The following is a 24,840-nucleotide window of genomic DNA, read 5'->3' as shown; positions in this document are numbered from 1 at the left end:
GCCCTGCCTTAAAAGGACCAGCTAACATCGTTTCAGTGATTGCTCCATTAACACAGGTGTGGGTGTTGATGAGGACAGGGCTGGAGATCAATCTGTCATGATTAAGTAAGAATGACACCACTGGACACTTTAAAAGGAGGCTGGTGCTTGGCATCATTGTTTCTCTTCTGTTAACCATGGTTATCGCTAAAGAAACATGTGCAGTCATCATTGCACTGCACAAAAATGGCCTAACAGGGAAGAGTATCGCAGCTAGAAAGATTGCACCTCAGTCAACAATCTATCGCATCATCAAGAACTTCAAGGAGAGAGGTTCGCTTGTTGCCAAAAAGGCTCCAGGGCGCCCAAGAAAGACCAGCAAGCGCCAGGACCGTCTCTTAAAAGTGTTTCAGCTGCAGAATCGGGCTACCAGCAGTGCAGAGCTTGCTCAGGAATGGCAGCAGGCTGGTGTGAGTGCATCTGCACGCACTGTGAGGCGGAGACTCTTGGAGCAAGGCCTGGTCTCAAGGAGGGCAGCAAAGAAGCCACTTCTCTCCAGAAAAAACATCATGGACAGACTGATATTCTGCAAGAGGTACAGGGAGTGGACTGCTGAGGACTGGGGTAAAGTCATTTTCTCTGATGAATCCCCTTTTCAATTGTTTGGGATATCTGGAAAACGGCTTATTCGGAGAAGACCAGGTGAGCGCTACCACCAGTCTTGTCTCATGCCAACTGTCAAGCATCCTGAAACCATTCATGTGTGGGGTGGCTTCTCAGCCAAGGGAATGGGCTCTCTCTTTGTCTGGCCTAAAAACACAGCCATGAATAAAGAATGGTACCAGAATGTCCTCCAAGAGCAACTTCTCCCAACTGTTCAAGAGCAGTTTGGCGATTAACAATGCCTTTTTCAACATGATGGAGCACCTTGCCATAAAGCAAAGGTGATAACTAAATGGCTCAGGGAACAAAACATAGAGATTTTGGGACCATGGCCTGGAAACTCCACAGATCTTAATCCCATTGAGAACTTGTGGTCAATCATCAAGAGACGGGTGGACAAACAAAAACCTTCAAATTCAGACAAAATAAAAGCATTGATTTTGCAAGAATGGACTGCTATCAGTCAGGATTTGATCCAGAAGTTGATTGAGAGCATGCCAGGGAGAATTGCTGAGGTCCTGAAGAAGAAGGGTCAACACTGCAAATATTGACTTGCTGCATTAACTCATTCTAACTGTCAATATAACCTTTTGCTACTCATAATATGATTGCAATTATATTTCTGTATGTGATAAAAACATCTGACAAACACAAATAAAAACCAGAGGGCAGCAGATCATGTGAAAATATAATATTTGTGTCATTCTCAAAACTTTTGGCCATGACTGTAATATGTGAGGCATCTCCACAAAAAAAAACACAGCTTATTACGCCTTCTGAACTCCTGACGTTGTGCCCTAGACAAAACTCTATCACATTGCATAGGTTCAGACATTTGTTCAACAGGTGGCAACATCTCTCGTGTAGTTTAGCGTTCACGTAAACGCCGATCCACCTGAATGGCTAATGACATAGAATTGTCAAGACCAGAGGGAACAGGAAATCCCACCATAGTATCTTTTACAGTTTCTGACAAACCCTTCCGAAAGAGGGCTGCCAAGGCACCATCATTCCAGGTAATAAGGACCGCCCACTTTTGGAATTTTTGACAGTACAACTCTGCCGAATCCCGACCCTGGCTTAATGCCAACAGGGTCTTTTCAGCCTGATCAATAGCATTAGGTTCATCATACAAGAACCCCAAGGCTTGAAAAAATGCGTTCACATTATTCAGAATAGGATCATCAGGTTTCAAAGAAAACGACCAATCCTGGGGATCGCCGCGCAGCAAAGAGATGACAATTTTAACCTGCTGCGCGGAGTTCCCCGACGAGTTAGGCTTCAAGGCAAAAAATAATTTACAATTATTCTTGAAATTCAAGAATTTAGACCGATCCCCAAAAAACACATCAGGAGTGGGAATCTTTGGTTCAGCCGCATGTGAATGAGAAAGATAGGCGGAAATTTTTTGTACAATTCTCTCCTGCTATTGAGTACCCTAGGATCTGCGGTATGGCTGGTGATTCTGTTATGATGAGTCACCGAAGGAGGAAAAAACAAAATACCAGCTAAGTCCAGAAAAACCAGAGAGGTTGGCAGCTATCGGATTGCAGACCCCTGGACCTATCCACAACAACTAGCAGTAGCCGTGGGGGGTTCCTACGGTGCCCTAGACCCCTCGATCACAGCTGGAGAACTAGATAGCCTAAAGACAGAAAGGGGAATAACTAAACTGCCCCAGAGCAGACCCCAATGCAATAGGCAGCCCCCAACATATAATGACGGTGAAGCAAGATGAAAACACTAACACAGATAGAAAGATAGGTTGAGCAAATGATGGGGCCCAAGCTAACTACATAGGACAGGATAGGAAAGCTACTGTCTGCCATCCGCAAAAACCCTATCAAAATGAGCCAACCGACTGATAGGAAAAACAGGCCCTGAAGTCGCTAGGCTTCAAAAGACTATATCAGCACTCAGGTATATTCTGAAGACAGAGCAATAGATAAACAGATCAGAGACAAAAATGGAATTCAGCTCACCCCCGGCCGGGGATGGCAGAACTCCCAAAAAACAAGGCAAAACAAAAACAAAGCTGAAGAGTACAAAGCAGAGCAGAAAAACTTAGCTTTGAGAAGCAGGAATCAGACTGGTCTCCAAGAATCCAGCAGGAAAATCACCAGCCAGGAAGAAGGGCGTTGGCAGCCTTATATCCAGTCCTCAATTCCAGCCACCCAGTCATCATCTAGCTGCCCAGGTGTTTGATAATCAGCCTCACTACCTTCCTTCACCAGAGGAGGGAGTTCATCAGACCTCAATGGTGAAGGGAAAAATGAACTCACAACACATGGTCTACATACAGTAAACCATTTCATTTCATGTTATTTTTTTATATGTCCCTGGCTAATAATTAGATGAGGGATTGTGTGCAAAATTTGGGAGGTGTAGGTGTTAACTTAAGGGGTTAATTCGCTGTAAAAAAATGCGTGGGCTCCCGCTGTAATTTGTCAACCAGAGAGGTAAAGCAGGTGAGTGAGGGCAGATTTTAATAGCCATGAGAGAGACCATTGTTTTTGCCCCCCCCCACCCCGGCTACAAAAATCTGGCCCCAGACTCCCCAGAAATGGCGCATCTATAAGATGTGCCAATTCTAGCACTTATCCACTCTATTCCCATTGCCCTGTAGCGGTGGCGAATGGGTTAATATAACAAAGGGTTAATGTCACCATTCGATTGTAAGGTGACATTAACCCCTTTCCAACAATGGACGTAATATTCCGTCCATGTGACCTGGGACCTAAGTCCCATGGACGGAATATTACATCATAGCTGATCGAGGCCAGGTGTCAGCTGATTATCACAGCTGACACGGGGCACAATGTGTCAGGGGCGCTCACGGACCGCCCCGACATGTTAACCCCTGGTACACCACGATCAAACACGATCGCGGTGTACAGGAGGTTAAAGGGAAGCATCGGCAGGGAGGGGGCTCCCTTCATGCTTCCCTGAGCCCCCCCCCCCACAGCAGCGCAATGTGCAGTGCTGCTGCGGGGGGGGCTCCATCCCTGCTGGTCCCCGAATCCAAGATGGCGACGGGGACCTTTGGGGGCCTGCAGGGAGCTGGCTTCCTCATGCCTGCAAAGCACAGGCAAGGAGGAAGCCTGCAGCACTGCCTGTGACAGATCGCTGATCTGTCACAGTGATCTGTGATGTGACAGATCAGCGATCTGTCACAGGACAGTGATGTCCCACCTGGGACAATGTAACAAAGTAAAAAAAAAAAAAGTGTAAAAATAATTTTTAAAAAATCGCTAAATAAATTGAAAAAAAAATATTCACTAATAAATTCATTTTTTGGAAATAAAAAAAAACAAAACAATGAAAGTACACATATTTGGTATCGCCGCATCCGTAATGACCCGCCCTATAAAACTGTCCCGTTAGTTAACCCCTTAAAAAATAAAAATAAAAAACGAAGCAAAAAATAATCATTTATTATCATACTACCGAACAAAAAGTGCAATAACGCACGATCAAAAAAACGCATATAAATATCCATGGTACCACTGAAAACGTCATCTTGTCCCGCAAAAAACAAGCCACCACACAGTGTCATCAGCGAAAAAATAAAAAAGTTATAGCTCGCAGAATAGAGCGATGCAAAAATAATTATTTTTTTATATAAAATTGTTTTCATTGCATAAAAGCGCTAAAACATAAAAAAAAGACATACATGAGGTATCGCTGTAACTGTACTGACCCAAAGAATAAAACCACTTTATCAATTTTACCACACGCGGAACGGTGTAGACCCACCCCCCAAAAGAAATTCATGAAACACTGTTTGTTCATTCTGCGTCCCAAAAATCAGAATAAAAAGCGATCAAAAGATTTCATGTGCCCAAAAATGATACCAATAAAAACGTCAACTCGTCCCACAAAAAATAAGACCTCACATGACTCGGTGGGTCAAAATATGGAAAAATTATAGCCCTCAATATGTGGTGATGCAAAAACTATTTTTACAATAAAAAGCGTCTTTTAGCGTGTGACAGCTGCCATGCATAAAAACTGCCATAAATAGTAAATCAAACCCCCCCGTTATCACCCCCTTAGTTAGGGAAAAATAATAAAATTTAAAAAATGTATTTATTTCCATTTTCCCATTAGGGTTAGGGCGAGGGCTAGAGCTAGGGTTAGGGCTAGGGTTAGGGCTGAGATTAGGGTTAGAGGTGTGCTGGGGTTAGGGTTGGAGTTAGAATTGGGGAGTTTCCACTGTTTGGGCACATTAGGTGCTCTCCAAACGCAACATGGCGTCTGATCTCAATTCCAGCCAATTCTGCGTTGAAAAAGTCAAATGGTGCTCCTTCCCTTCCAAACTCTGCCATGCGCCCAAACAGTGTTTTATCCCCACATATGGGGTATCAGCCTACTCAGAACAAATTGCAAAACAACTTTTGGGGTCCAATTTCTCCTGTTACCCTTAAGAAAATAAAAAATTGGGGGCAAAAATATCATTTTTGTGGAAAAAAAATGTTTTTTTTTTTATTTTCACGCCCGGGCGTTACAAACTTCTGTGAAGCACTTGGGGGTTCAAAGTGCTCACCACACATCAAGTTCAGTGGGGGGTCTAGTTTCCAAAATGGGGTCACTTGTGGGGAGATTAAATAGTTTAGGCACATCAGAGGCTCTCCAAATGCACATGACACCCGCAGACCATTCCATCAAAGTCTGCATTCCAAAAAGTCACTACTTCCCTTCCGAGCCCCAACGTGGGCCCATACAGTAGTTTTCTCCCACATATGAGGTATCAGCATACTCAGAACAAATTGGACAACAACTTTTGGGGTCCAATTTCTCCTGGTACCCTTGGGAAAATAAAAAATTGGCGACTAAATGATCATGTTTGTGGAAAAAATACGATTGTTTTATTTTCACGCCCGGGCATTATAAACTTCTGTGAAGCCCTTGGGGGTTCAAAGTGCTCACCACACATCTAGATAAGTTCCTTAGGGGGTCTAGTTTCCAAAATGATGTCATTTGTGGGGGGTTTCCACTGTTTAGGTACATCAGGGGCTCTCCAAACGCACATGACACCCGCAGACCATTCCATCAAAGTCTGCATTCCAAAACGTCACTACTTCCCTTCCGAGCCCCGACGTGTGCCCATACAGTAGTTGTCTCCCACATATGAGGTATCAGCGTACTCATGACAAATTGGACAACAACTTTTGGGGTCCAATTTCTCCTGGTACCCTTGGGAAAATAAAAAATTGGCGACTAAATGATCATGTTTGTGGAAAAAATACGATTGTTTTATTTTCACGCCCAGGCATTATAAACTTCTGTGAAGCCCTTGGGGGTTCAAAGTGCTCACCACACATCTAGATAAGTTCCTTAGGGGGTCTAGTTTCCAAAATGATGTCATTTGTGGGGGGTTTCCACTGTTTAGGTACATCAGGGGCTCTCCAAACGCACATGACACCCGCAGACCATTCCATCAAAGTCTGCATTCCAAAACGTCACTACTTCCGAGCCCCGACGTGTGCCCATACAGTAGTTGTCTCCCACATATGAGGTATCAGCGTACTCATGACAAATTGGACAACAACTTTTGGGGTCCAATTTCTCCTGGTACCCTTGGGAAAGTAAAAAAATTGGGGACTAAATGATCTTGTTTGTGGAAAAAATACGATTTTTCCAAAATGGTGTCATTTGTGGGGGGTTTCCACTGTTTTTGTACATCAGGGGCTTTCCAAATGTGACATGGCGTCTGATCTGAATTCCAACCAATTTTGCATTGAAAAAGTCAAACGGCGCTCCTTCCCTTCTGAGCTCTGCCATGCGCCGAAACAGTGGTTCCCCCCACATATCAGGTATCAGCGTACTCAGGACAAATTGCACAATAACTTTTGCAGTCCAATTTCTCCTGTTACCCTTGGTAAAATAAAAAAAATTGGACCTGAAGTAATTTTTTTGTGAAAAAAAGTTAAATGTTCATTTTTTTAAACATTCAAAAAATTCCTGTGAAGCACCTGAAGGGTTAATAAACTTCTTGAATGTGGTTTTGAGCACCTTGAGGGGTGCAGTTTTTAGAATTGTGTCACTTTTGGGTATTTTCTATCATATAGACCCCTTCAAATGTGATGAGGTCCTTAAAAATAAAATGGTGTTGCAAAAATGAGAAATCGCTGGTCAATTTTTAACCCTTATAACTTCCTAACAAAAAAAAATTTTGGTTCCAAAATTGTGCTGATATAAAGTAAACATATGTGAAATGATACTTATTAAGTTTTTTGTGTGCCGTATCTCTGTGATTTAAGGGCATAAAAATTCAAAGTTGAAAAATTGTGACATTTTCAAAATTTTCGCCAAATTTCTGTTTTTTTCACAAATAAACGCAAGTTATTTGAATGAAATTTTACCACTAACATGAAGTACAATATGTCATGAGAAAACGGTGCCAGAATCACCGGGATCCATGGAAGCGTTTCAGAGTTTTTACCTCATAAAGGGACAGTGGTCAGAATTGTAAAAATTGGCCCGGTCATGAACGTGCAAACCACCCTTGGGGGTTAAGGGGTTAACACCATCTGGCATAGGTGGTACCTTAAAACAATACTCCTGTAGACAATATTACCGCATATCTATACCATACTTGACAATGCTCCTCGAACAACTGGGTGACTTCTAAGACTCCCAGAGGAGATGGCAAATTATCACCTGTATCCATAAGATGCAGATACTGTTGAAAATCTATGGTGAAGCGTATAGGTTACTCTGTAAGGCTGCAGGCGGCCTATCAGAGGTCTGGAGCAACGGACGACATCATCTGGCGCTATATTATCACTAAAGTATACTATTACTGTGATACTGAATTGTGTATAAGTTTACTTGAGCAATTGGAATATATGTGCCAACAAAACACTATTTGAATGCTGAATGTGGCTAATTATTGTGCTTTGAAGAAACCACTATCTTGTAATCCGAACGCTGCTAACTTCTTATTATTATTCAGTTGATTTCCGCAATTAATGCGGCCCGGACCGCTACACGCACAGACTCCGTTGAGGTGTCGTTTCAAAGCCAGCGTCCACGAGAGGTGTGCTAAGTATTTTTCAATGGGGAAATGTTACCACAGTCAAAACGTGCCCTGAGGCGATTGAAATGGCAGTTGAGCTCATTGATATGTGCAGGCAGACCCAGTTACCATGCCAACGCCTACGAACTTCACATGACCTCTCCAGGACACAGTTTCTAGCAGATAATATCACCTTTTAAAGTGAAACCCACAGCACAAATGCAAATCTAGCTTCATCACATGACGCATGCCCTGAGAGAGAATGTGCGCCAAAGTGGATTTAGAAGCCCAGTGGGCAAAACTAGCTCTTAAAGGGACGACGCGCCAAAGTGATTCTTAAAGGGCCGGCGCGCCAAAGTGATTCTTAAAGGGCCGGCACGCCAAATCGAAAGCTGAGTGACCCCAGGCTCCAAATCGGAGGCTTAGCCACCCCGGCCTACAAATCAGAGGCGGAGCCACCCTGGCCTCCAAATCGGACCCAGAGTGGCCCCGCCCACCAAATCGGACCCAGAGTGGCCCCGCCCACCAAATCAGACCCAGAGTGGCCCCTCCCACCAAATCAGACCCAGAGTGGCCCCACCAACCAAATCGGACCCAGAGTGGCCCCACCCACCAAATCGGACCCAGAGTGGCCCCGCACAACAAATTGGACTGTAAGGGGCCCCGCCCACTAAATTGGACCCAGAATGGCCCCGCCCACTAAATCAGACCCTGAGTTGCCCCGCCCACCAAATCAGACCCTGAGGGGCCCCACCCACCAAATCAGACCCAGAGTTGTCCCACCCACCAAATCGGACCCTGAGGGGCCCCGCCCACCAAATCGGACCCAGAGTGGGCCCGCCCACCTAATCGAACCCAGAGTGGCCTTGCACACCAAATTGGACCGTAAGGGGCCCCACCCACCAAATTGGACCCAGAGTGGCCCCGCCCACCAAATCAGACCCTGAGGGGCCTTGCCCACCAAATCGGACCCCGAGGGGCCCCACCCACCAAATCAGACCCAGGGTGACCCCGCCCTCCAAATCAGACCCAAAGGTGCCCCACCCCCAAAATCTGACCCTGAGGAGCCCCGCTCACCAAATCGGACTCTGAGGGGTCCCATCCACCAAATCGGACCCAGAGTGGCCCCACACAGCAAATCGGACTGTAAGGGGCCCCGCCCACTAAATTGGACCCAGAATGGCCCCGCCCACTAAATCAGACCCTGAGGGGCCCCGCCCACCAAATCAGACCCTGAGGGGCCCCACCCACCAAATCGGACCCAGAGTGGCCCCGTCCAACAAATCGGACCCAGAGTGGCCCCGCACACCAAATTGGACCGTAAGGGGTCCCACCCACAAAATCGGACCCAGAGGGGCCTCATCCACCAAATCGGACCCCAAGGGGCCCCGCCCACCAAATCGGACCCCAAGGGGCCTCGCCCAGCAAATCGGACCCTGAGGGGCCCCACCCACCAAATCGGACCCAGAGAGGCTCCGCTCACCAAATCGGACCCTGAGGGGCCCCACCCACCAAATCGGACCCTGAGGGGCCCCGCACACCAAATTGGACCCTGAGGGGCCCCACCCACCAAATCGGACCCAGAGTGGCCCCGCCCACCAAATCAGACCCTGAGGGTCCCCACCCACAAAATTGGACAGTGAGGGGCACGCCCACAAAATCGGACCCTGAGGGATCAAATCCACCAATTCAAGCCCTGAGGAGCCAAGTCCACTGAATCGGACCCTGAGGGGCTGGGCCACAAAATCGAAGAAGCCCAGCTGTTAATCAAGCTACAGCACCTGTGATTTGGACACTTAATTTTTTCTGTAATGCCGGTTAGGCCTAATTCAGGAATTCCGGTTGACATGCACTTGCTTGGAAATCCTCGTTCGCAGGGAAGAATTGGAATCCCAGATCCCCATCACTAACGGGGATCAGTGGGTTATCTGCACCTGTAAGCGACACACGCTGGACCTTTCAGTGTAGTGCGCATGCAGCCCCGGACATGTAAGGGCATGATAGACCTGTTATTGATCATTCTCGCATGCCAGAGCCTCGCGTGTCCCTCTAGTAAGCTTGACGCGTACCGCAGGGGCATGCTGGAGTCTCGTTTGTTAACGGAATTAAGCTGACAAATCGCTAGCACAACTAAAAACGGACATCCACCACCACCCACAGAATAGACAAAGCTTGCAATCTGTCAATCTTTTCTGTAGCTGGCATGGTTGAGGTTTCTCGGGTGGAGTCGAATTAAGCCACAGGCTCCACTCCTGGTGGTGCCCTTCTGGACATTCCTTTAAGGTTCAGCTTTGCAACCATACTGCCCCCGGAAACCAAACACTTTGCCTTCATGGACGCTGTTTGGAGGTTCGTGGAAATAATGCCGCCAGATTGGCAGTTGGCCTAATTTATGGTGGGAAGTCCGACGGTATATGATCGTCTTCGATTTCAGATTTTTACTGTTTTTTGGTATTTTACATTTTTATTCCAGCCTTTCTTGAATTCATAAGGGCATGACATGCCTATATTTGTGTCTCCTCCTCCTTTTACTCCTCCACCTCTTTTCTATATGTAGTTGCCGTTTTCCATGTGTTATTTTTGTATTCTGAGCATTTTGCCTGCCATTCTTTTCATTTTTGTGTTCGACGTTGTTCGTCAAACGTTCGACAAACATTCGACGAACTTGCCTCCTGTTCGACGAATCGAACTCGAACACTAGCGGGGTGGCTCAACACTACTCCTGATATATAGATGTACATTTTTAATGTTTAAACTATGCTATATATACCTGGTATCTGGTGATACTGTACCCTTTTTGCCAGAAAGTCCTCCTCCACCCACCACCTTAAGTGTATCATTGACACCTGGAACATTGGCCCACATGTGTGATTATTTCTTACAGATCTTCTTTTTATATTGTGGTGTGATCCATCCTGAGCATGTGAGAGTCTGTGGGTTACTCCTGCAATTTATATGTAGATTTAAAAATTACCCCAACACTGTATACAGCTCTACGCTTGTGATACATTACCCATTTACTGCTTTTTATATTCTGGTCTAATCCAAACTGACCAAGTGAGAGTTATTTTCTGACTGTGGAAATAAATACTGAGATTGACAACAATGACCCCTACACTGTGTACAGCTGTACTCTTCAGATCCATTAACATTTTACGGCTTTTTATATTGTGCTGTAATCCATACTGAGCCTGAGAGCGTCTGTGTCTGCCTCCTGAAATATCTACGGAGAGTTATAATGTTGAAACTATACTATATATACCTGCTATCTGATGATACTGTACACTTTTTCTACTTTTTATATTCTTGTCTAATCCATACTGAGCCTGTGAGCGTCTCTGTGTGACTGATGGTATATATAGGGAGATTGACAATCATCCTTTGACTGTATAGAGCTGTACGCTTTTGATACAGTACCATATACTGTATCTGATGTTATTTTGTGTTCATTTTCTGCAACATTTTGAAGTTTGGTGGAAGAGGCAGCGGACGTGGGCGTGGGGGGGCCAGCTGGTGCCGATGGTGGTGGTGCATCTGCTGGTAGTGGCAGAAGCACAATAGCAGCTAAGGCAGGAGGTGTTGAGCCTGCGTCATGGTCTGGCTCCGGAATGCCTGAAAGGCTACCTTTTCTGGGAGTAGGTTAACCGCTTTTAAAGTCGGAGCATCAGGAACTGGTTTTGGCTTACATTGCCGAAACAGACTCCAGCTAATATGCCCTCCTCTTCTGAAGTTTCAAAAAATGCAAGCACTGAGTCGTCAAGTGCTGGCTCCTGGTCAGGAAGAACCCCTTTCCTTGTGTCCTTCACTCCCACCAAAAGTGAATGATGCAGCAGGCCACACTTCACATTAGTCCATGTAGCTCTTTCTATCATACCATGCCTGGGTTATCAAGTCAAATCATGAATTCCCCAGTCCAAGATGAATCTGACATGGAGTGTAGGTGGCCAGCCAGGGCAGTGGGGTTAATCGGTACCGGGCCGGTGTCTCAGAGGGATGTGTCACATTGGTGGTGATGATGACCCGTTCCGTGGCCCTGGGCGTCCATGCAAAGGGGTGATCAGATTGATCGTCACTGCAGTGTCACTTCTCTGGGACAGATGTTGTGGTGCAGCTAAGATGTAGAAGCCCTGCACAGGTAGGGCCGTAGTCACAGGGCAGATGAAAGAGTTGGTAGATGGTGTGCAGTGCAGGATGTAGCAGAGCTGTGCGCTCTGGCGCAGGAGAAATATGACAGACACAGTTGTGCAGTTCCTTTACCTGTACTTGGTAAGTGCCATCCAGGACCCAGAGTACAGATTGGAAAGGAGTTGGTCAGCCTGGAAGCAAATTTGGAATTCTCTCTCTGCAGATAAGTAGTGTGGCCTCCGTTCTAGTGCTTTTCTGAGGTACTCACAGTACTGTGCTCACTGAAGTTCCCCCTGTTGACTCTCTTTTGGAACTTTCTAGTATGGCAGGCAGCCATAGCCTTTTCCTTCTGGCTCACACACGTCACTGCTGGGGCCTCCGAGCCTTAGTTGGGAACAGAGCATTTACAGCTGCTACTTCCTCCGGTTCCTGCTGCAGGAACGTCAGTGTCCCTACAAACTTGGAGACCGGAATCCTGACCATGCGCTCCAGCTAGGAGTGAACCTTAACTCAGCTCATCCTCCAGCTCCCCTTCTCACGTCCACACACTTCCCCTTCCCTTCACAGACTGCCCTAACTTACCTCCTCCTGACCACAGAGAGCAGCTCCTCAGCAGTCAGGTTCAGAGGTCTCCCTGCTGGCCTGGAGTGGGAACTGTGTTGTGTGTTGGTTTAACTGCTAGAGAGATCCTTCACTGCTCCCAAGCATGACATCACACTCCCTAGGAGAAAGGTAATGCCACTGTGGCGACCGTACTCCTGGGGGCGCCACAAGTGCACTGATGCCCAGCCACTGCTAGATGATTCTGCTGGTACATTGACCCAGACCACTACATTCCCCTCGCACTCTACACAGCCAGAATCTGACCCTGATGAAACTCAGGTTCCCCTTCCCGCATACTATACCACCTTACACGGTGACAAAGAGGAAGGTGCAGATGAAAGTGCAGGCTCCTTGAGCAGGTGGGGGGGCATACTCATGGGCGACGGCACCGGCACAGGGCCCCTCATAGTACTCAAAAATGTCTCTGCCTGTGGGAGACCCACCGTCAGACACACCGCCGTACTATGAGGGGCCCTGTGCCAGTGCCGTCGCCAACGAGTGGCTTCCCCTGCTTGCTCAGGATCATAGCACTTGCAAAGTTGAAATACTTAACTCTCCCTGCTCCACGGCCGTGACATCTTCCGCGTTTCCTGACAGTGACATTCTGGTCAGAGAGCGCGATGACATCACGTCTGTACGCCCTCTGCCTAAACAGTCCAAGTGCAGTGAGATGGAAGATGGGGACGACGAGGCGTCCAGACTAGCACAGGGATTCCCTAGCGAGGAGACTTATTTAATTGTTTTCAATGTTGGGAGCAATTTTTGGGGAGCACTATACTCTGGAGAATGATATATGAGGCCCACCATACACTGGAGCATTCCAAAGGTGGACATCAGACACTGGAGCAGCATTTACAGGGCCCATTATGCACTGGAGCATTAGAAATGGGGCCCATTATATATGGAGCATTAGTTGGACCCATAAGACAGTGGAGCTTCATACATGGGGACCAACATATACTGTAGCATTATGTGGAGCTCATCATACACTGTTTCAAACATTATATGGGACCAATGATTCTGTATGGAGAAATATATGGGCCTCATTACTCTGTATAGCGCACTTTGTGGTGGCCATAATACTGTATGGAGTAATATACTGTCCATTTTTGGAGCTATTGTAGAATTTAAAATGGATATCAGTCATGAGATGTAAGAAGTGAAGTATTTTTCATTGTACTATACCGCTATTTCTCTGCCATATCAGAGGATCATGAATTGTGGCATGTGTTAAGAGCCCAGTGACACTCTTTGGCCCAGGGCCCACGAAAATCTGGAGCCAGCCCTACCTCCCCACCAACTTTAGCCAAATAACCCCCAGTTTTCAATGCCTAACTATTATTATAAAGTAAATTAAGGTTGCCAAGCTTAAGTAATAAGAATTGATGTTTTGGGCATTAAAATGGGCACTGTAGGTGTGTTTCCTGTCCTCCACTCCCTGCCGACCTTGGTTCCCCATTGACTTGCAATGGGTTTCGTGTTTTAGTCGGCCTTCGACTTTTCACGATAATCGGCCGATTTCGTTCGACCCGACTTTTGAGAAAGTCGGGTTTCATGAAACCTGACTCAACCCGAAAAAAGGCAAAGTCGCTCATCTCTACTGTTGGGTAGTCCTTGGTGCAAGTAACAAAAAAATGCAAAAACTGTCAAAACACAAAAATTAATGTGCACATTTAATATTTGTAAAAAAAATAGAAAACAATATGATATTACATAAACTACCAAATTCTAGTAAGGTAAATGTCATGGCTATTAATATATGTCTTTATGTTTCCCACCTACCACCGTTATAAAATTTCCATAAACGAGCACAATAAAATAAAAATGATTACAACAAAATATCGCAACAATTATCTTGTTTCTAGTAAAATGGTAAGAAGGTCAATGTCTGGCTCTTATGCGTTCAGGAATGTATTGTCGGATGGGGTTAGAAGCCAGAGTCGAGTGTTTATAGGGGATGGTGCTGGCAGAAGCTTTGCTTTACTTGAGCTTAAATTTGGTCTAAAATCGTATGAACAGATGTTTGGGAAGATAACAGGATATTTAGAAAGAGAGATTAAGGGCACTATTCTGCTCGAATGTTCCATGGCTTCTGTGCACGGACGCCCACAAACAGGCTTCTGCACCTGGTGACCTATTTTTATTAGAGCACTACAAAGGAAGAACCAATGAGAAGGATACTTATTTCACAGACCTATAAGTTTCATGACCATCTTCATATTCCAGGAAACTGTTCCGTGACGCGGAGTCGTCATTCTGTATAAACATATTTCCACGTATTCTCTGGCAGATGGCACTGCCACTTACTATGAATAGTTAATAAGACAGTGACATGGCAAAATTATACCAGGAACATGCATATATGACTGAGAAACATGGGCCAGATGTTGTGTAGTATCAAAACAGAAAGAAGAGGGGCGGCTGGACGTCTGGATTTCCTTTATCCAGATAATAGTACTGCATGTAAATCATGATCTTTTTTTCAGTAACAACTGCACAGTCTAGCGGAGGAAGGGGACACACAATGGGAATAAAAACACTTTACGTTTTTCATGTAAAGAACAAATATAACTAACGAATGAAACATTTATCTTAAGGTTTGTCTTGCGTACATTTACTGGGCACTTGCATATAATCTATTGTTTTCAGTTATCAGTCATTTAAAGCTGCTACAATTGTTCAGCGAAGGAGAATTCTACATAAATATTACTACTTTACATGACATATTTCTAGCTCTTATAACCTCCAAAATAATTGAGGCCCTATTCACAAGTGCATTTGTGCCCGTTTTGCTTCGTGTGTCCATTTATAACATCCGTGTGTCATCTGTTTTTCACATACTCTAGAAAAAAGCTGAGAGGCCCAAGAAGGATTTTGTAAATGGTCACAAGTTTTGTATAAATCAATAGTACAAGCGACTATAACAAATTTTGTAATATACTGTATCTTGAAGAGAAAACTGCTCCTTTCATCACTTATAGGCCACTTTTTCCCCACACCACTGCCTCCTGTATTCACAATCCACTCTAAGAAACTCAGAGCAAGATGGGCTGCCAGCACAGTGAAGTACCAGGTTACACATCCTACTTTACCCTATGTGGAGAGGTGGGGTAGGAGGAATAAGGAGCTCTGGCCAGTCTCCAGGCTGGAGACCAGGCCACCTATGATATTCTCATGGCAGAACATCGCAAATAAGCTGCAAAACATCAACGAGAGCACGAGCACAACAACAGATGCTTCAGCTCCAGCTCCAGCTGCAGACCCCAGCACATCGCAAGTCCCCTGAGATCCGGATCCTGAAGCTGGAGAACTTCCGTCTGCTGGATAAAGAACGGGACTTGGACACTTTTTTGCTGGCATTTGAAAAAACGTGCCATCAACACTGCCTGAAGACTAGTGGGTCCGGTTCTTAATCCCTCGCCTGGTAAGGTAAGGCCCTGGAAATCTTTGGATACCTGCTTAGCAAGACCACCCTTAGCCATGAGGATATTAAGCAGGCTCTGGTCCGGCAGTACAACTTGACCCCTGAGATGTACCAGAAGGAGCTCTGGTGAATGCAGTCAGGTCCTGCAGAGAACTGGGCCAATCACATGCAGGCCTTACTGAGAGCAGTTGACCAATGGACCACGGGGCTGGAGTTCACCATTGTCCAGCAGCTGAAGGAGCTCATCGCAACTGAGCAGTTTTTGTGGAACTGCCCGGAGAACTTCCAGCAGTACCTCCGTGACAATGGGATGGAGTAAGATGAACGCAGTGCCTCCTGTCCCTGCCCCCAAGCTCAAGTGGGCACCTGCCCATGCTTCCCTCTCCATGTCACTGGGGAACCTTCGACTGTGTCTCCTCTGCAGACAGCCAGGACACTTTAAAACCATGTATCTCCAGTGCCAGAAGTTTGGGTTCCCGTCCCAGAAACCATCCACTGTTGTGTGTGGGTGGGGGTGTTGGGAGGTCTCTTGACAACCTGCAGCCTGTTACCATAGGCCAGGCCATAGCCACCTGACTACGAGCCACCAGCGCTGAGAATAACTATTGTGCAGCCTGAGATGGTATCCCCACAGGATTTCATACTTGTTAAAACCTTCATCAACGGGATTGCAAGCATCGAACCAGCGCTGCCCGTCGCCAAGGTATATTTGGACTGGGGCGTTGGGAGGGGAGTGTGGAAGGTGGGGGTAACCTCGAATATTTCAGCAAGTGCTTTGCTTGGGACAAACTTGGGGTGGCTACTGTTCCAGTATGTGGTCGCTAAACCCCCAAGGCTTGATCCTCCTGACCAAAACATAATGTACACCCCTGTTGATGTCAATGTGAATAATGTGCCTACTGATTGGGATCTAGGGTGGGTGATGTACTGTGTCCTTCTCCCCTCCAGAGGGAGAAGATTAATCAAGCCAGCTGTGATAATGTCTCTAAGTGTGACCAGCAGGCTGGCTGGAACAGTTTGTTCAGTGAAGGTTGTCATAGAGGGGACAGACAGGGGGCAGACAGCGGAAGGGGGGGAGCATGCAATTGAGGGTGGGGCAGTCCCAGGGGAGGTAGGGCTCTCAGGTAAGACCTCATTGCAGGGTTCCTCCACAACCGGGATGTCAGAGGGCCAGGTTACTCAGTCTGGACAAGCGACTTAGTCGGAAGCAGAGAAGTGAGCGCTACCCGCGTTTGCAGCCACCGTGGCTGCTGTCACGTGCAGTGGTACAGCTTGGGGCCCCTGGTGGTCCGACAGCTTTCCCTCTTTCGACCAAGTGGCTGCTGGGTCAGATGGAGACCAGGGAACTGACTGAAGACGTGGCAGTCTTGTCTATTGTGGCCATATCCAGTTAGGGGTTTCAGGCGGCGTTGGAGGCCAACGACAGCCTAAAAGCTCTTAAGAGGCACAGCCTCCCTCGAACTCAGACCTCAAGTGGGTGGTCTGGGATTAAGGACGACTGTACAGGGTAACAGTCCAGCGTGGATTACCAGAGGTGTGGCCCAGGGACCGACAATTGACAGTACCCTATCCGTTCATGGCAGAGTTGTTGTAGATTGTGCATGAGATTGTGACAGCCGGACACCTGGGGGTCATCAAGACCAAGGACAGGCTTGTCCAGCATTTCTACTGGCCAAAGATGGGGGCCGATGTGGCTGCCTAATGCCGTTCGTGCGACACCTGTCAGAGGGTGGGGAAGGCGGGGCGGTGCCCCAAAGTCCCACTAGTAACTCTGCCAATCATTGAAGAGCCTTTCAGGAGAGTGACTGTGGATTTGGTTGACCCGATGGCCACTCTCAACAACTTCGGGAATCACTTTCGTACTGACAGTAATAGACTATGCCACCCGGTACCCCGTAGAGTAGCCTTATCATCCATTTGGGTGAACAAGGCGGCCACCGCCTTACTGAAGATTTTCTCCCAAGTGGGTTTTCCCCAGGAAATGCTCACCGACCGGGGGACCCAGTTCATGTCACAGCTGATACAGGTACAACATCTGATGACCAGCCCGTACTACCTACAGAACATTGGACTGCGAGAACGGATCAATCACACCTTGAAGCAAATGCTTAAGATGTTGGTTGACTCCCACGGGCGCGACTGGGAGCAGTACCTCCCAAAGCTGCTATTTGCCTACCAGGAGTTTTCACAGGCCTCAACAGGGTTTTCCCTCTTTGAGCTCCTGTATGGACAATGTGTATGGAGGGCCCTGGATCTGGTGAAAGAGATCTGGGAAGGAGACTTAGCCACTGGAGTGTTGGTCGTTGAGTATGCAGTGCACTTCCGGGACAAGATGCAGGTAATGATGAGCGAATATACTAGTTGCTCGGGTCTCCCTGAGCATGCTCAGCTGGTCTCTGAGTATTTTGACGTGCTCGGAGATTTAGTTTTCATCACCTCAGCTGCATGATTTGCAACTGCTGGACAGCTTGAATACATGTGTGGAATGCCTGTTTGTTAGGGAATTCCCACATGTATTCAGCCTGTCTACAAGTCGCAAATCATGCAGTTGAGACGACAAAAACTAAATCTCCAAGCACGCCAAAATACTTGGAGATCACCCGAGCATGCTCAGGGAGACCTGAGCAACAATGCTACTTGTCCATTGCTAGATGCAGGCCTTGGCACAGCTAGCGCATGATAATATGATGCGAGCCCAGGCCAATCAGAAGTGTTGGTACGATCAGAACGCTTATGAGAGGACCTACTAGATGGGTCAAAAGATGTGGGTACTATTCCCAGTACCCCAGGACAAGCTTCAGGCGGCCTGGGAGGGCCCATATCTCGTACACCAGCAACTCAATGCCTTAACGTACCTGGTCATCCAGGAACACACCTGGGGAAGGTGGAAGGTCTTACATGTGAACATGATGAAGGACCATCATGAGTGGGAGGCCTGTGCCCTCACCATGTGGAATCTGCCAGAAGAGGGAGAGGCTGAGACCCTCCCGGATATGCTCACCAAGGTTAAGGAGGGTGGGACCATTGAGGATGTGAAGGTTTGCAACCAGCTCTTGTCAGACCAAAGGTGCTAGCTGTGGGCAACTTTACACCCCTTACTGGATTTGTTGAGAAACAAGCCCAGAAGAACAAATTCGGCTATCCATCACATGGACATCGGGGATCACCCCCAATCCAACGTTCAGCATAATGGGTCTCGCTGGAGGTGCAGCAGAATATGCGCCAGGAAATTGATGAGATACTGAAGCTGTGGGTCATCCAACCATCCAACAATGCTTGGGCCTCGCCTGTAGTTCTTGTCCCAAAGAAGGACCAGACAACCCGGTTTTGTGTGGACTACTGGAGGGGTCAACGCTGTCACAGTCACCACTGCGTACCTAATGCCGTGCATCGATGATCTGCTACAACAGTTGCCTAGGGCCCAGTACCTGACCATCATGGATCTGAGCCAGGGATATAGGCAGATTCCCCTGACCCCCGAGGCACGAAAATGCTCTGCCTTTATTACCCCATTTGGAATGTATGAGTTCACAGTGATTCCATTCGGGATAAAGAATGTCCTTGCCACTTTTCAGCGGATGGTCAACACGCTTCTCAAGTGACTTGAAGGGTACGTGGCCGCGTACCTGGACGACATAGCCATCTTCAGTCCCACCACCTGGAAGGATCACTTAGAGCATCTGGCACAGGTGCTTGGGTGGATCCATCGAGCATGCCCAGTGCTGGCTGGGCATGATTGAAGTCCACCATCTGGGACACCGGGTTGGCAGGGGGCTCTAAAGCTGGAGGCTCGGAAGTGGATGCTATCGCATTCTGGCCCAACCCCAGGACCAAGAAACAGGTGTTGTCCTTCTTGGGCACCGCTGGATACTATAAGAGGTTTGTCCGACACTAGCCTGGCAAAGCCCCAACCAACCTCACCAAGAAGCTGCCCTCCGCAGTTGATTGGACCAACGACTGCCAGACGGCCTTCTGAGTACTAAATACCGCCATTTCCAGCTTCCCGCTACTACAGGCAGCCGACTTTAACACGCTGTTTTTAGTACAGACCGACACCAGTGACTTTTGCCTTGGTGATGTGCTCAGCCAGGTTGACACTATGGGCCATGAACACCCCGTTTTGTACCTGAGTCACAAGCTCTTGCAAAGGGAAGTGGCCTACTCCACGATGTAGAAGGAATGTCTGGCAATAGTGTGGGCCCTGCAGATTCTGCTGCCATACTTGTATGGACACCAATTCACTGTGGAAACGGACCACAATCCCCTCAGCTAGTTCCACAAAGTATCCAGATCCAAATGGGAGATTGCTACGCTGTACCACTTCACCATTCGTCACAAGAAGGGCCGTTACCACGGAAATGCCGACGGGTTATCATGACGAGGGGAGGTTGCGGATGGACGTGCGGGGAAACACCTGAAAGTGCTGCCCCATAGCTCCCTCTAAAGGGGGAGGTGTGAAGAACTTTGGAGATATAATTCCATGTCAATCATGGAATGGAATAAAAATCCTTCAGCACGTCCAATGGAAACATGACACCTGGTCAGCTTCAAACAAAGGATTCACACCCCAACCAGCTAGCTGGTATGCAACCTTCCACTGGTAGACCCCCTGTGGATCCAAGCCATGTGACCTGAGTCCTTTGTTCAGCCAGCTAGGGTTTCATAAAGCAGTTATGGAAATACTATACTTCCTAGCTGTACATCATGTATTTTTCCGAAATCTTGAGAACAGGACAAGTGCCTGCCTGGGTGTCAAGCCATTCTAACACACGGGAAAGGAGATGCATAGAACAGCCCATAGCAGCTATATATCAAAATTGTGTTTAATCTCTGTGAGTAGCAGGGGCTTGGTCAGATCCAATGGTGCAAAAACCGCTGGCCTAGGACCATCCAGAAAGGAGTTAGGATCTTTCATAAGTTTTGGGAGATTTATCTCCAAACTTCCAGAAGAGGGGATTTAGTTTCAGCCCAGAGGGCAGAAGGGGACTGATTCAGAGGGTTAAATGCTTGTGTGAAGCATATCTGTGGTGCCCCCAGGAGTATGGTCACCACACTGGCTTTGCCTTCCTCCAGGGGAGGGTAATGCCAGGCTTGGAGGCAATGATTTGTCTCTCTCACAGTCAATCCATACATGCAACACAGTTCCACTCCTGGCTAGCAGGGGGAGCTCTGACCCAGGATTCAGGGGAGGAGTGCTCTCTGTGGGCCAGGAGGAAGGGGAGGGAGTTAGTCTGTGGGGGGTGAAGTGTGCAGACGTGGAATGAGAAGCTGGAGGGTGAGCTGCAGAAGGTGAGCTCCCTCAGCTTGAGAGCGCAGAGAACTGGAGTCTGGTCTCCATGGTGGTACAGATACTAACGGTCCTGCCACAGATACCAGAGAAGTAGGAGGCTGTAAATGCCCTACTCCCAACTAAGACTTGAGGCACAACAGCAAACCGATAGAGAGCCGGGGATTCAGAGAGAGAGGAGTCCCAGAGAGAGAGAGGCTACAGCTGTCTGCCGTGCAAGTGGAGTTCTAGGAACATCTGACAGGAGTCACTTCAGAGTAACTGAGTACTGGAGCGCTTTACACTACACAAGCGCTAGGAAGGAGACTGCACAGCCCGTCTGTGAGAGAGAAACCCTGAGTTGCTTCCAGGCTAGCCTGCTCCAATACCATCTGTAATCGGGACCCTGGACTGCAGTTATCAAGTAAAGGTACAGAAATTGCACCCCACTGTGTCGTGTCTGCTTCCTACCCTGTCGGCACTGCTACATCCCCGTGTCAACCACCTGTACACTGCCCTGGGGTTACAGCTTCACCTGTGGGGAGCTACACCATCTTAGCTGCAACACACCATCAGCCCCAGAGGATCTGCACGCAGCGTTGGCTAACATCTTACTTGCCAAACACCACAGGTGGCGTCACGAACTTTCCTTATAAACTACATTCCGAACATCACTGCCATTGATATTGGGTGCCCAGGGCCACGGTCCGGGTCACTGCTGCTGTGACACACCATCTCCCTGACACCGGCCCGGTACCGAGTACCCCACAGCCCTGGGTGAAGTGAGGGCGACCCATATACTATTGCTTTTTTTCTTTGGAGGTCACGATGACAAGTCGTGTGAGAACAAGCCACACACAAATTTGACCACAAGCCTCCCATATGGCAGCCCCTCCCTTGCAAGTCAGGTCTTTCATCTAATTGTAACTGACCATTGTGTATATACTGTATAGTGTTCTCTTAAGGTGATTTAATGTATAATTTAACCTTGGGCTACTCTTTTATCTCTATCCACACATCCGTTACTCTGCCTAATTTCACATGCTACTGGAGGAGGGTTTCTGGCCCGATATAACTCTGTTAACAGACCAGGCATATATCAAACAAGGAACTGGTTGCAGTCCTACCGGACTGATAAGGCTCTATTTCACTGGTGCTAGTGAAAGGGGCCTCTCAGCCTGTCAGGGTTCTGGGCGAGTGTGGTGCCATGTCCGTGACTGTGTGGGCCACCTTCTATCACTCCCTGTGTCTCCTTGGCCCCATGTAGACAGGGGCGTGTCAGTGTAAAACTGTGCCAAGCTGACCATACGTGTCCCCTGGGGGTGCATAACATCACTTTGGCACAAGCTGGGAGGTCTTATCACGTGATCCTGCTAATGTAATAATGATGTCAGGGGGTGGCGTGGTGTGGATCCTTCATGTTTCATCACATGCATCATTGAACATCATGTGTGCATGTCGCTGTAACGATGACTTTGTGTTAGGCTAGGTTCACATTTAGACGAGCTGCGGAAGGCTGCAGACTTCCTCCGTGAAGCTCCGCCCACTGCCGCACCTCCTCTGTTCGGCTCCACCTACATCTGCATGTGGCCTGCAAACCTATCTTTAGCATTGGGTACGCATCAAAATTGCAACTTGATGCGTTCGACGCGGGTCGCCACATTGTCAAAACGACGTATGCGGAGGCATTCGTGTTATGAATGAGTCACCGTTAGTGTTGAGCATTCCGATACCGCAAGTATCGGGTATCGGCCGATATTCGCTGTATCGGAATTCCGATACTTAGTTCCGATACTTTTTTCATATCGAATACCGGAATCGGAAGATCCCATAATGCTAGGAGCCCGCTCGATTTGATTCAGCCAATGGGGATCCTCAGAAGTGTGGGCACATCCTGTTAGGCATGTAGGCATGTTAACTACTGGCATGGCTGTGATTGGCTGCTGAAATGATGTCATGATGCACTATAAAAACCGCAGCAGCCGCCATTTCGTTTTCACTCTGCTGTGAATTCAGTTAGGGACAGGCTGCTGTTGAAGACTGTGAGGGACAGTTAGAAATAGCGATCATCAAACATATCTATTGCTCTACCCAGGCTACATAATCGACCACTGTAGCATTTTTTTAGCCCAGCAGCGCTGTTTTAATAGCTGTCTGCAAGGGCTGTGTGAGTGCAGACCCACGCTGTGTAGTGTGTCCTGCAGGCACATCTGCTTGTAGGCCGCCCAGCGTGTGTCTCTGCCTCATACATATTTTTCTTTTATTGCTGCTTTTTTTTTCCTCCTGTATAGTGCGCTTCCATACGTATCCATATACGTTGGTTGCAAACACTAAAGGAGTGGACAGCGGAGCCTTTCAGCAGCCTATCAGTGCTATAGCCCATTTCTCTGCACTGTCTGATAGGTCTCTCTGTGTGTGAGTGCAGCTCACGTTGCAGTGTGTTCTACAGCCACCACTGGTTGTAGTCCGCTCAGCGTGCGTCACTGCCTCATACATAGTCCTTTTTTTGCAGCTAATTTGTCCAGATTTTTGCTCCTATATTAGTGTGATTCCATCCGCATCCATTGTCATTGGTTTGTTGCAAACACTATATAGGATTAGATAGAGGAGCCTTTTTGCTGGCTTGTGCTCTTCAGGGCCAGCCAGACTAGTATCACCCTATTTTTTGGAGCCTCATCAATTGCATTGTAGGTTAGCTTCCTGCATTGTAATCGCTCCAAAAAGTTTGTGATACTATAGCTTTCAAACTTTGGTCACATCCTTTTCTTTCCCCCCCCCCAAAAAAAAGGAAATAAAGTTCACCAAACACTCCACTTTAGAGTTGTGTAGGCCACATTAGATCATATTAAAGTGTAGTACACACACTCTTAGCCAAATTAGTGTTTCTTATACTGGTTAGCAGGTGTTCAGGAATAAGAACACTAAGCCACCCCTTTTTTACTTTTCTGCCTATCTTTATCAGTCTACCAAGATGAAGAAGGCAGGGAGTAAGGCACGTGGTCGTGGCCGTGGAGTTTCAGCAGGGAGAGGACGGGGCGATTCAGCAGGGAGAGGACGTGGGGATTCGGTGACTGCTGCGGCCACCAGTGACCCGGCATCCTCCACTTTTACCAGGCAACAGTCCTTCATGCGCAGCTTTGTAGGACCTGGCCGTACCCCACTGCTGCGTGACGAACAAATTGAAGCCGTTGTCGGATGGATGGCAGCTAACGCATCCACTTCAATGACTTCCGCATCCTCTCAGGGCCAGCGCACTGAAGAGCAACCATCTGTCTCTTCACCACCTGCCAAATTGCCCAGGCAGTCTGAGAGCCCTGGACAGGAGCCATCTCAATCTTTACTTCTGTTCTCAGAATCTGTTGGCTTGGAAAGAGGTGGCCAGCCAAGCAGCATTGTAGAGCATGAAGAAGAGGGAGTATGCAGTGATGCGCAACTGCTTTGTCCCTCTGAATCTGAAGAGGCGGGTGGGCCAGTGCCTATTGTCAACACACCTCAGTGCTCATCTGATGATGATGAGACTCAGATGCCAATTTCTGGTGCGTACGGTGCTGGCGAGACAACCCAGGACCAGCCGGTGCTTGAAGAGGGGAGTGGAGATGATGAGGTCCTTGACCCATCATGGCGTCAGCCACAGGAACGTGGTGGGAGCAGCTCTGAGGAAGAGATTCCCCGAATGGCCAAAAGAGGAGGGAGAGGGCGGGGGCAGACTTGGTTGCCTGTAGCCTCCACTTTGGCACCCGTGAGGAGCAATCCTCTTCC

The sequence above is a fragment of the Dendrobates tinctorius genome, unplaced genomic scaffold, assembly GCF_039654945.1.
Source record: "Dendrobates tinctorius isolate UK_male_01 unplaced genomic scaffold, ASM3965494v1 ptg000083l, whole genome shotgun sequence".
In the NCBI taxonomy this organism is placed as follows: domain Eukaryota; kingdom Metazoa; phylum Chordata; class Amphibia; order Anura; family Dendrobatidae; genus Dendrobates; species Dendrobates tinctorius.
Note: the sequence above shows the minus strand (reverse complement) of the source record.